Genomic DNA, 12,115 nt, shown 5'->3' with positions numbered 1-12,115 from the left:
AATGTCATATTTCAGACCGGTAGTATAATTAAAAAATTCTCACTAATATGATGGAGAAAAAATCGGCGAAAAAGAAACTAGATAAAAAAAAAAAAAAAAAGGATCTGAATCGTCAACGGATGATTGAGAAATTTTCTCCATTTCGTTTTTTTTCTCTAAAATTTTGAATGATCGACGAGCCGTGTCGCGTCCACCGAATAGTTGCACACACCTCGGCGGTGATGATAGCTCGAGAGAGAAGGGAAGGAAGGAGGAGAGAAAGAGAGAGAAAGAGAAGGGGAAAAGAGTGTGTGGTGCGTGCACGTGTTGCGCGCAACCATGTCTTTTGGCACTGTGTATCAGATCAGCTGTGGGTCTCGTCTGTATAGGCAGTCACCGACCGACGGACCATCGACCATGGACCTACCTCAACGGGGAGACCGAGAGAGGAAGAGAGAGAGGGAGGAAGAGGGACTACTTTTCAATAGCTGAGGAGTTGCTGGTCTCGCTGTGCTGCTTCGTGAAATACGCTCAATTCGTCTTATTCCCGGAACGATTCTTCGAATCTTGCCCCATATCCGCGATTTTTTTTCGGCCCCGAACGAGGACCAAAATTAACAAATATTGTTTTCGCAGTGTTGGGGCTCTGTGGTTCAGAAATAAGCTCATTTATCCAGCCGGATAATGAGTAGATTGACGTGAGATTTTATCTCGAAGTTTTGAGTTCATTTTCAAGTTTTCAATTTTTTGCAGCGCGGTGCGCTGGAAATTTTCCGCCAAAAGTTCCTTGCGCATCATACGTTTTCATCATAGAAGATTAAAGTTTTTTCTCAAGACGCGTAAACACCGTAATCTAAACTTTGTTGGGAGGAATTTTTGATCAAATCTTTTTCAATCGTTTCAAAAACAGAAAACTCGATATTATCAAAATCTTACCAGAGTCCTCCCTTAAGTCTGAGCAAGATCGTTTTATTGATTAAAATTATAACTTTATAAAACGAAGTTTAGATGCTAATTAGCCCTAAAATTTTCTGGTCGACCGAATAATTTTTCTATCACGCGCAATTCCCGTTGATTGTAAATCGAGAAACGAAGACGAGCACGCCGGTAGATTCGCTAATGCATGCGGGCGTTTCGCTAACCCTCGGGATAGAGATTCGCTCGCGTGCAAACCGCAAGGTACGTAAATAACCGCGGCGTTTACGCGCCAAAGTCAGCGCGATCCGCGGTCTCCGTGTTCCTGCGCGGTTGGTTTGAGCGTAATTAATCTTCGTTAAGTAAGTAAGTAAGTAAGTAAGCGGTAAGGCCGTCTCGCTTTAAGCGCGAGTGTGCATGGATTACACATTGACGCTGATACGTGAGAATATAACGGAGGAGGTGAGGCGAGGCGATACTCGCGCGCTTGCAGTCGGGCTCTGATTAAATCTGAGTAATTAAAGGAGTTAACCTCAAGTTAACTTGACTTAACGCAGTCACGCCCGCTTGGCTACCTCGCCTCGCTCCGTTATGCGTCTGCATTCGTAAGCCCCTCGGTCATTGTAATACACGCGGAAGATTCCGCAATCACTGTCAAGTTTTTTGCCGTTCCATATGAATTTTTGAGGGCGGTGTTGAAGCTCCGAATTCGAAAAGTTCCGATAACAACTAATTGCAAATTATTTGGTGGCGAAAATTGAAGGAAAGAAATCGAATTTTTGAGAAACAGCCAAGTTTCGAATCGTCCGAAACCCGATGGTTCAAGGATGCGAAATTCAAGTTACGATAGAGCAAAATTCCGAAAATTACAATATACTCACACAGCTTAGTTGTGTAAAAAATCGGAAAAACCAAAGTATATTTGTATAAGCTGTACGTGAAAAGCTGTGACATATGTAATTTTCGCAATTACGCTGGTTTCATCGGAATGAAAAATAGGAACTGTTTTGTTTTAAAGATTTTTACTTCACGCACGTGGGAAGCGTAGAATTTTTATCTTCATGAAACTTCCTCATCATTGTTAATATTGTAATATTTGTAGTCGTTTTATACAAGTACAATTTTCTTGCTTGCTTGATCAAAATAAGAAATAGATCCTGAAGAAGAAAACATGTAGAAATATTCTTTCTTCACATTATATACTTCACTTATTTTTCTTTTCCGAAATGTTGATTAGAGCATTAAGAACAATTGGATAGCAAGTATGCGAAAATTCATTAAATTTCATCGATATCTTTGAGAAAAACGTATGTCAAAATATCGCGAAAAAAAAAAAATCGTTTCTTTCGCTGGTGTTGAAGTTAAGACAAGAATATTGCGTGCAAATCAAAGTTGTCCAAACAGCCACAACAGATTATACAGCTTACAGCGTTTAGCAGAATAGTTTAGGCTAAAGTATTTCGTACTCGTGTTAAGTTTGAAATAAAAAATTTACCGTCACATCATTCATTAAAATTTTAAAGAATCCTCATCGCGAAATCAAGAAGAAACGTTCACTACCTCGTAAATCAACCCCCGTTAAGAAATTGAAACTCTTTTTCGATGTGGCTTTAATATTAGGTATAAGTTCTCAAACCGAGAGGGTGAGTGTTAAAAAGCCACGGATGATGCAAAAGCGCCTTATCTATAGGCGCATAATTAATCGCGCCCCGCAATGTTTTTAAAAGGATTCGGTCATTAATTGTCTCGCACAATTAACCCCCGGCAGCTAATCGTAAAATGGTTCTGCGAGCGTGGAAAGATTGCTGCGAAGCAGCTGGCGCATAATAATCAAGCTTACAAATGATCATCTTTTCAAACAGTTGTACGCTTTACGAAGGGTTGAAGATCAGTTCCTCCCTGTATTTTCCCCCTTTCATATAATAACCGCTCTTCTCTCTCTCTCTCTCTCTCTCTCTCTCTCTCTCTCTCTCTCTCTCGCTCTCTGTTTCGCGGGAGTTTGCAATGCCGCGGGATAATATTTGCCAGCAATTAACCGGGTGTTTGTAAACGAACCATTGAGGCCCCCTCGTTTTGCTCATTGTCTTTTGTCCGACGTTTCTCGGATGCCGGAGAGAGCTCGAACGTAGGGGTGGACCAGCGGCGACCCTCATTCTTTTCGTTTCTTAACAATTATCTTTACCCCGGGTAATCTCGCGGACGTAGCTCCTCTTTTCACCGCAGAGAAATACCCCTCTTCAACGTCTCGCTGCAAAAGGCCGAATGAGAGTAATAATAATAATAATATTTTATCCGCAACAAAGAACCGCCGCTGCCTCCGCCCGCTGTACCAACTTTCAGCCACCGTAATTAACGCGTTAATATTATCCTAAATACAAAAAGAGAGATGAGAAAAGGAAAAAGAAAAATAACCGTCGGCCCGCAGCTCACCGGATGAGAAAAAATCTCAATTATTATATTTATTCTTACCCGTCCCCTCCTCCTCACTTCCCCATTGAATGCCGGGGGAGAAGATTCTCTTTCTAATTTGGCTTGGTTATCAACAAAGAGAAAGAGAATTCAAATTGTGTATCGATATCGAGAGTCGTAATAATACGCTGCAGGGTTTATTAAGCCGCGGACCGCGAGGCGTTGGGGGGGGGGGATGAAATTAACAAGAATCTAATTACATGAATTCTTGTAAGTAGAAGAAGTTAATTAAGCAATAAAAAATCACCGGAGAGAAAAGGGAGGTGAGATACCGACTTCCGTGGGGGTCGAGGAGTAAAATTAAAATAAACATCCCCTAAATGAGTCGCTGGATCCCTCGGCCAGCAGCCGTTAATTAATTCCTCCGCGGCGGAGGTTGTGAAACTGAAAGAAGGGGGAGGATGGGTGGGATTTGGCTGGTTGTGACTACCGGAGGGTGATAACAGTCGGCGAGGGCAAAGAGGTATTAAACACCGCCAACCAGCCACTGTCTCAGTCTTTAATTAGCCACCAAGTGCTGTCGGCGCGAGGGATCGAGGGTGCGGGACTCGGAAAGCAACAGGTGAGATGCAAAGCAAGGGTTATTTCGATCCCCGGGACGTACAGCCCCCGTCCCTGCCACTCGACACGTCGTACATGCATATTACATCGAGAATAACAACTAGCTGGATGAGTAATTACGTCTGGTGTAGGAGAATCGGTGGATAGACGATTAACGCGGAAGAATTTGACGACGCTGAGAAAAATTTCATTTGTCACGGTAACTAGAAAAATTGAGTTTAAATTTTCGCAACAGTTGCAAGAAAATCTAGTAACAGTGATCGTAATGAGAAAGAATAGTAACGGATACTAGACTTTCTGGTAACGGCTAGAAAAGTAACTTTCATTTTCTACCTAGAACTATATTTTTCGATTGTGGTAACGAATGAAAATAGTTAAGGATTGAGCGGTAAACGGAACTGAAAATTTCTCTCAGTGTAGCATATTGCATGATAAGATGGTCGGCGGATTGCTTCTTTCGGATCACTTAGAATTTTTTATACTGTTTTATTGACACTCGTGTTATTCGATGATCGCTATTATATTTTCAAAACATCTAATCAAAGCTGTTCAAAGTTTTGTATACTCTACAATTGTTCCTGCTCAATTCCGAATTTTTTAAATTTAAGATCTGTAAAATGATCAACGTATACAAAATTCAAAATATGCAGTTTTTTAATTCGTTGTCAGATCGTTACTCGTAGGGGTTAGAATTAAAAATGAATTCGATCCAAGATTCTGAAAAGGTTGACTTTCAATTTGCTTGTACAAAATATTGAAACGTTATGTTTCAAAATCTATCAGCCTGTCTTTGAAAACTTTTTTTTCGGCGATATAGTCTACTTGACGAAGAATACACTCCGCAGTAAATAAATAAATCGTTTAGAAGCTAAAAATTTCACAAGCTGCATTACTTAATTTAAAAAATCAACAATATTTCAACGAGTGTCTTATACAGGTATGCGGTTATTTGTGCAATAAGTTATCGAAGATTCGATAATTCCATAAAGAGAGGATCATTTCAGAAATCGGGACCAGGGGTCGAGACCTGTTGATTGTCGTTTGCGAAAGGAGTAGATTGTGGAAGGCGACAGCGAAGGGGTTGCAGGCGCGATAAATATGCGAGGTTAAAATCAGCCCTCTCCTTCTCTTTCCTTCAAAAGGGGTGAAAGCTAATGAAAAGTAAATTAACGAGGAGCTGGTCTTAAGCGCGATAATTTGCGTTGACGGGGGCGTTCGACGTCCCGGGACCCTCGCTATTTAATTACGGTTAAAACATCCCTTAAATATTATCAGAAGGGGAGCGCTGACACGAAAGGGTTTAGCATTGAGCGAACAGAGATTCACCCTCGGTGAGGGGCGGAATTATTGCAGACGTAAAACGGCCGACGCAATGAGAGGGACGTGAAGTGAAGAAAAAAGAACGTAACGTATCCTCGATGCACATTCTTCGGCTAAAAATTCTTCGCAACGATATTTATTGATAACCCAACCTTGACGTATGAGAATATGGCGAGTACTCGAAATCAATGAATAAACTTTTACGAGCAGGCACCTAATTTTTTTACACCTACGAGAGCAGGTTGATTTTTTTAGGTTAGCTTCGAATAACTGCTTTTCACCTGGCAAGGTTCGCAAATGACAAACGATAGCGTAATTTTTGTGTTTAAGCCTCGAGATTTGAAAAGTGGTCTCTAATCGCTGAAATTTGCTTTCGATACGGTGACTTTGAAATGGTCTTCAAGATTCTTCTGAAATTTAGTATCCGTTAGAATCGATGATGGTTAAAAAAAAAAACCTAATTAAAGAAATGCTGAAGTTCGATAAAATTATGAAACACGTACTGAACAACAGAAAGCACCAAGGCAGCTAACAATAAGAATGTTTTCAGTGTGAAAATACACGTTTAGGGACATAACGGACAGGGTCATAATGACGTGAATTTCAGGCTCGTCGAGAATGTCTGCTGAAATTGTGATAACTTAAACAGTAATTACAGATTATTTTCAAAACATGATAGCTTGTAAGACGAAGCTAAAATTACTACCTTACGAAGAAGCAATCGTTTTTTCTTAGCGAATCGTCTCGCACGAATATCACCTGTTACAACCTAACTTGAAACAAAATCGCAAAAAGGATGACCACCCCCTTGATTCCGCATCGCACGCGACAACCCTCAGCGGTAAAACAGCTCCCCGTTTCTCGCCAGTTGGTTTTCCCCACCCCCAACTGTCCGCGAATAGAAGAAACCAGTGAAAAGCGTCGGTCCGTGTCCTGCGGGGTGTTTGAGATCCAAGGCACGATCGGGCGAATCAACAGACACAATTAATCGACGAAGGGAGAAAACGAGGAGAACAAATCCGGCAGCCGAAGCGCGAGATTCCCTTGGCGAAAAGCTCCGGGCGTTCCTCGCGGTATTTCTTATTTCCTTAAAAAAAAAGCCATTAAAAAAAAAAGAGAAAGAAACAAAAGCTCCATCCCTCCCAAAAATAAAAAAAATTAAATAAAACGACCATCGATGCCCGGCCGCAAAAATCGTTCGATTCGGGTCGCCGTGTCAGCCTTTCGGGTTCGTTGGCACCGTTCGCACGAGGAGAGAGAGGCTCGATCTCCTCGTGTGTGGGAGCCGGAGGACGTATGTCGTAGGAGGAGGGAAGGGAGGGGTGGGAGGATGGCTGTCCTATCCGTCCGTGGCCGACGAGAAGAACGAGTTCAGGTCTGACCGTGACCTACCTCTTGCCTGACGTCATCGCTATGTGCTCTATGCGAGAACGAGAGCTTTTTACTTCGCTCCAAGGGACGATCGCCGTGAAACGAATCGCCCGTTTTAAGGATGAATGCGTGGTGAATGTGTATGGGGTTGATTCGTGCGTAGACGTATCCGCAATTAGCGTTTCCGGTGAGATAAGAGAATGAGGACGACTTAACCCGTTCACTTTGAAATGAAAACGATTACTCAAAATGCCTTTATTTGATTGAAGAAACACTTTTTGGACATGAATAATTCTACAAAACAAATAGAAAGTTTTACCCCTGTTTCATGTACTTGGCAATTATTTGACACGCATATGATATATGGAGAAAATCATAAAAAATGGCAGATCAAGATCGTACACTATAGTGTATAAAAAAGCGAATGGGTCAAGCTCAAAATTAGGATATTTTTTGGAATGTAGCGAAAAGATATGTTGAAAGTTTAAAGAGGTTGCAGTCTTTGCTAAAAATCAAGGATATTTGCCGCATTGTTGTTATATTACTGGTAGTTATTCACAAGGAAACAACATCGAAGTCAGAGACAAGTTTGACGAGATATTTATTTTCTAAAAGTGCTTTGAGCCACGTACGAAATTTTTTTTTTTTTCTAATAATGTTGAAAACACAACCGTCTCGGTTTTCAGTATCATTACGTAAAACATTTTTACAGAAGAATCTGTATCCAATCTTTTGCCCTGTTTACACACAATGAAAATCCGAAAGATCCCTTCAGAAAAGACTCAGCGATGCTGACAATAATTGTGACCATATAAATCTACGAGCTGCAGCTCTCTGGGTTTCTTTTTTACGTTTCGATCCTCAGTTTTGTTGAAAAAGGAAACGAGCTGTAAAAAGAAAAATGAAAAGAAAAACAACAGGAATTAAATAAAGATGCGATGATAATATAACGACGAGGCGAAATAAAATAAAAAAAAAAAAAAGGACGACGCGAACGCGGAGGAATTAATTAGGACCGGGTAATCAAGAAGATAGCGTGTCCCAAAGTGGCGAGGAAAGAAGAAGAGGAGGAGGAGAAAAGGGAGGGAAGGGAAGGGCGGGGAGGGGACGGGATCACGGCGACAACGACGACAAGAAAAAGGTGTCAGTTGCCCGCGGTATAAATACTCGATCCTGTTTAACACCAGTCGAACCAGACTCTTAACTACACCCCCTCCTCTTATCCTCTTCCCCCGTCCCCCGGTCCAAACCACTCAGCGAAAGCAGATGTCTACAGCTCTGCCTAAGTTTGCTAAATACCTGCAAGGATCTTCCGTCGGTCGGAAAGTTTCGAATAAAGCGTAAAGAAGTTTCAAAATGTGAACACGGATTATTTCAGCACTCGGCCAGCCTCTTGGAATAAAAATTTCGATTTGGCTCCGATCAGCGTACGTCGTAGTGTACGATAAGATATTAAATTCCGCCAATTTTTAAGCCCTCGTGCGTTACCGTTTACGAGAATAGCTTTGTGATATTTTTAACATTGTTTGCTCTGGCTGAACGTGAAATCTGTTCCTGGGTAAATTTTTGGTAACTGCAAAAAAGGAAAAAAAAAAGAAAATAACACTCTTGTGCGTTTTTTTTCTATACGTTCGGTTCCTTAGACGTGAAAGGGATGAGAATTGATTGTTTTCATTTGTTCCGTGTGAAAACGTAGATATAAAAATACATTTTCATAATGTTTAGAGTCGGGTTAAAATAAGATCGTGATTAAATCTGATTGAATATTTCAGGAATATAGAATACATATTTCGAAAATTCGATATTTCTGAAATATTTATACCAAATTGATTATGAACCTAATTCCAACCGATGCTAAAAATCTCTGGATAAGCTTGAAAATATATACTTTTTAACACACAAGACTTAAAACAATTGTTAAATACTTTGCATATACTTGATAACGGTACCAAAAACGTCGACAAGGATATATTTTTTTTTTTTGAATCCCTGAATACGTAGTTAAAAATTAATTTGATATTCTGAAAGCTCGTACTTTTTCACACAAAAAATACATCAGACAATATCTTCTCCGCTGATTGGAGGTGATTAAAATTTGGAGACAAAGGTTTGAATCAAAAATCTTGGTATACCTCTACACTGCAACATAACCACAGCATCCAAATTGCAGTCGGTTAAACCCCTAAAAAAAAAAAAAAAAAAAAATCTTTACCCTGAAAATCTACTGTAAAGTCGGCGAATCCTTTTACTCGTCCTTTCTTTTCGGGTGGTGCAAACGCGGTGGAAAGGTGCAAATTACGAAATCGCGCGTATCGTTGAGCGATTCGTTATCCACGTTCACTCCGCAAGATCGCAATAACGGGGTGGAGTTGGGTGGTTGCCGGAGAAGGCGAGCGGTAGATGGGGGTGAGGGGGAGTCAGAAGCTCCGGGTTTTCTCTCCTTCGCATGAGTTATTAAGATTCTTGCGCGCATGCCCGCTGTTCTTTCATCGATTCATAAGAATATCCTTAGCTCGGCTGGCTATTCTCTCGAGGGGTTGGGGCCCTCCCGCAGTGCCGCATCCACCTGACCGTCTCGAGATCTCGTATTCAACGATTCCACCCCCCTCCCGCCCCGCGATATTATAATTTTTTCGTCTCGTTTTTTTTTGTTAACTCCGTTCTTGGTTTGGTTTTTGCCTTTTCTGTCGAGAACAGTGCGCGCGAAATTCGTATTAATTATACATTTTTTCACTCTTATCGAGCAATTAAAACATGCACCTACGTACCTACTAGTAAAAAAAAAGAAAAAAAAAAAAAAAAAAAAACAGATATTAGAAATAACGTTATACGACATTTTTTCGGACCGACTGGGGCCTCGAGGGCCCAAGGGCTTCAGGTTTCGACCTCTGAGTGGAAAAAGAAGCGCGTGACTTGAGACAGTGCAGAGAACCATACATCGGCGATTTATGATGTTTAAGAAAAGAGAACTCTGCAGTCCTCGCTAAGCTAGGTAGAAACTTCTAGGAACGAAAATTGAATGCTCTTTATGCAAGGGAGATAAGTTTATTTCCCCCAGAAAAAAGGCGAACCAATAAGAGTAAGAATTACTCTCTCTCGTGTCTCTTTGTGTCCGTAAGCAGGGCCTGCGTGCCACGTATTTGAAAAAATCTAGAGTCAGTTGGAACCAAACTAGTATCATGTTGACATCGATTATCCACGGCAAACAGATCACGAAATAATATACTTTACACATTTTCTATGATATTTCCAATTGAATTCAGACACTCATTAAACATCGAAACACTAAAAATCTGTCAATTCCAAACACCAATTACTACAATGTGGTTTCAAATTTATTAAATACCAGTCTGCGTACTCAACGCTCAATCCGGCTGTTGTGTACAAAGTGATTTTTCAATTGTCGTTTTTTCTCGTTAAAACTTTTCAATCAATAACATCACCCCGTTATTGTCGCGTTCAATCCGTTCATCTCTCGGCACGCTACTGTCCGTGTTGTTCGTATCAGTATTTTCCACCCCCACAGTCCAGCTGATAGTGGAATATGTAAAAAGCGTTTAAATATCGTATAAGAACACGCCGACCATCGCGCAACTTTTCCCCTTCTTAAGCGAGATCAAGAAACGGGGGAAATGTGGATGGTTAATAAATGGATCGGGAAGGGAAGGGGGTAAATTACAGCCCGGTGATCTGTGCGTTTAATTAACCACAGAAAAGCTCGCCCTCGACTCTTATATAGAGTGAAAGCTATACTGAGATATAATCTAGCGGCCAAAAGTGTCGCGTATATACTTGGGGTGGGGGTTAATTTTCTCCGGATACACCCCCCCTCTAAAAAAACTTATAACGCGAGGTCTAGTTAGCCGTTTGGGCGCAGATGATATACCTCGCGAAGAGGTAAACAGGTAAAGTACAACCCGCACTCATCCCCTTTTTTTCTTCTTTCGCTCCAACCCCTTCAACCCCCGTTCGCCGAGTTTTATCTCGCGGGTAGTGTAACCGAATGCATTTGTTGTCTACGCGGAGTGATTAATCCGTCGCGTAAAATGCGGGCGCACAGGAGCGTTACTTCCGTTTCTTCATACTCGTTTATTATTCTCCGTCTTCGTTACCAATTCTTCTTCTTGTTTCTGATACTCTGTGTATTAGTCCCGGCTTGGTTTGATACATGTTTGATTGATTATCATTACTAGGTGTAATAAGCGATAACGATGTCATACAACAATGACGGTTACAGAAGCTTTTAGCGGGTGATAGTTGTAATAACGATTATTACCTCATGAATTATTTGTTAATTAACAACACACGTACGTCAATTTCGTGCGATAACATTGCCAATCGCTTGAAACACGGATACCCATCTATAATAATACGAATTGTTTCATCGGTATCTCGGAAAATATCACTCGTTATCTATTCCATCAGTTGCTATTTCTCGACAATAATAATAACGATATTCATATACCTGTATTTAATAACAATCACCGGGAGACGATGAAAGTGATAATGACACGTCACTGTGACAATGGCGACACAGAAGACGATAATGACGATCGGAGAGTCGTTTGCTTACCATGGGTTCTATTTTATATAACTATACTATTATAATAATGGAAGAGTATTTTGCGGTGAGTGAAATTATAGGATAATTGCCAGGCTATTGTTGTTGCCGTCGATTGAGGTTGGCGGTAGGTGAGCATTGCACGGGGAACAGTGTTTCACGAGTTTTACATGACGTGTACACATGAGTTTTTGTTGACGAATTAACGCCGGTCGACTAATGACTCGGTATTGGTGTAATAAAGCCAGATACGTGTCACACTGGATTCCGTCTAATGTGTGGGTCACGCTTTACGCGTGTAATGGCATCGCTGAGGTATAAGGTAGGTGCACGGTACCGACAAGTATACACGAGCGTGCGTGAGAGTGCGTGAGTCGGCGCACCGTGCTAACGATGAAACAGGAAATGCCTCATAACGCGAGAGCGACTTCCGCCAGTGAAACAATGCATCGGAATTGCCCCGTGCTATGATAGATCCGCCGTAATTTCATGACGAAGTCAAATTTTCTTCTTCGTCGCTGTACGCTTCTGTCCGTGTAACAATATGCATGTGCAAACACGTATTAACGTTGCAATGAAATTCGGTCTACGAGCCAGGATGATATTTCCATCGGTGAGTGGTTGAAATTAAAAATACGACGCAGCTTCTCTCTCTCCCGTTAATCTGCGGTCGATTTTACGGTACCTTTTCTCCTACGTCCCGATCGACAAACGTTTACTTTGGATGGAGGGCGCGCGTTCTTATCGCGGACAAGTGATAACGGAATGCACGTGTTTGCGTAGGTAGTCAGGTACGGTATATTCAATCTTCTTCCAAGCTCGTCGACTTAAAGTAAGTAAAGATACCGATCTCGGAGGGTAAACTTACCGTGGAGCAGCGCCGGCATAGAGGAATTAACGATTTGGTGTCTTTCTGCAACAAAGAATCGAGAGAAGAAA

General features: G+C 41.3%; 1 protein-coding gene across 1 annotated transcript in view; it reads right to left on the bottom strand.

Annotated features, from left to right (window-relative positions):
- The window catches only part of LOC107219451 (zinc finger homeobox protein 4), a 169,219-nt gene that overhangs the window by 113,410 nt on the left and 43,694 nt on the right, over positions 1-12,115 (bottom strand). Inside the window, exon 3 of the mRNA XM_046735892.1 lies at positions 12,045-12,089. The gene's annotated coding sequence lies outside the window, so the exon portion shown is untranslated. The remainder of the gene's footprint in view (positions 1-12,044; positions 12,090-12,115) is intronic.

The sequence above is a fragment of the Neodiprion lecontei genome, chromosome 3 (genome assembly GCF_021901455.1).
Source record: "Neodiprion lecontei isolate iyNeoLeco1 chromosome 3, iyNeoLeco1.1, whole genome shotgun sequence".
Taxonomy (NCBI): Eukaryota; Metazoa; Arthropoda; class Insecta; order Hymenoptera; family Diprionidae; genus Neodiprion; species Neodiprion lecontei.
This window is presented reverse-complemented; position numbering and strand designations above follow the sequence as displayed.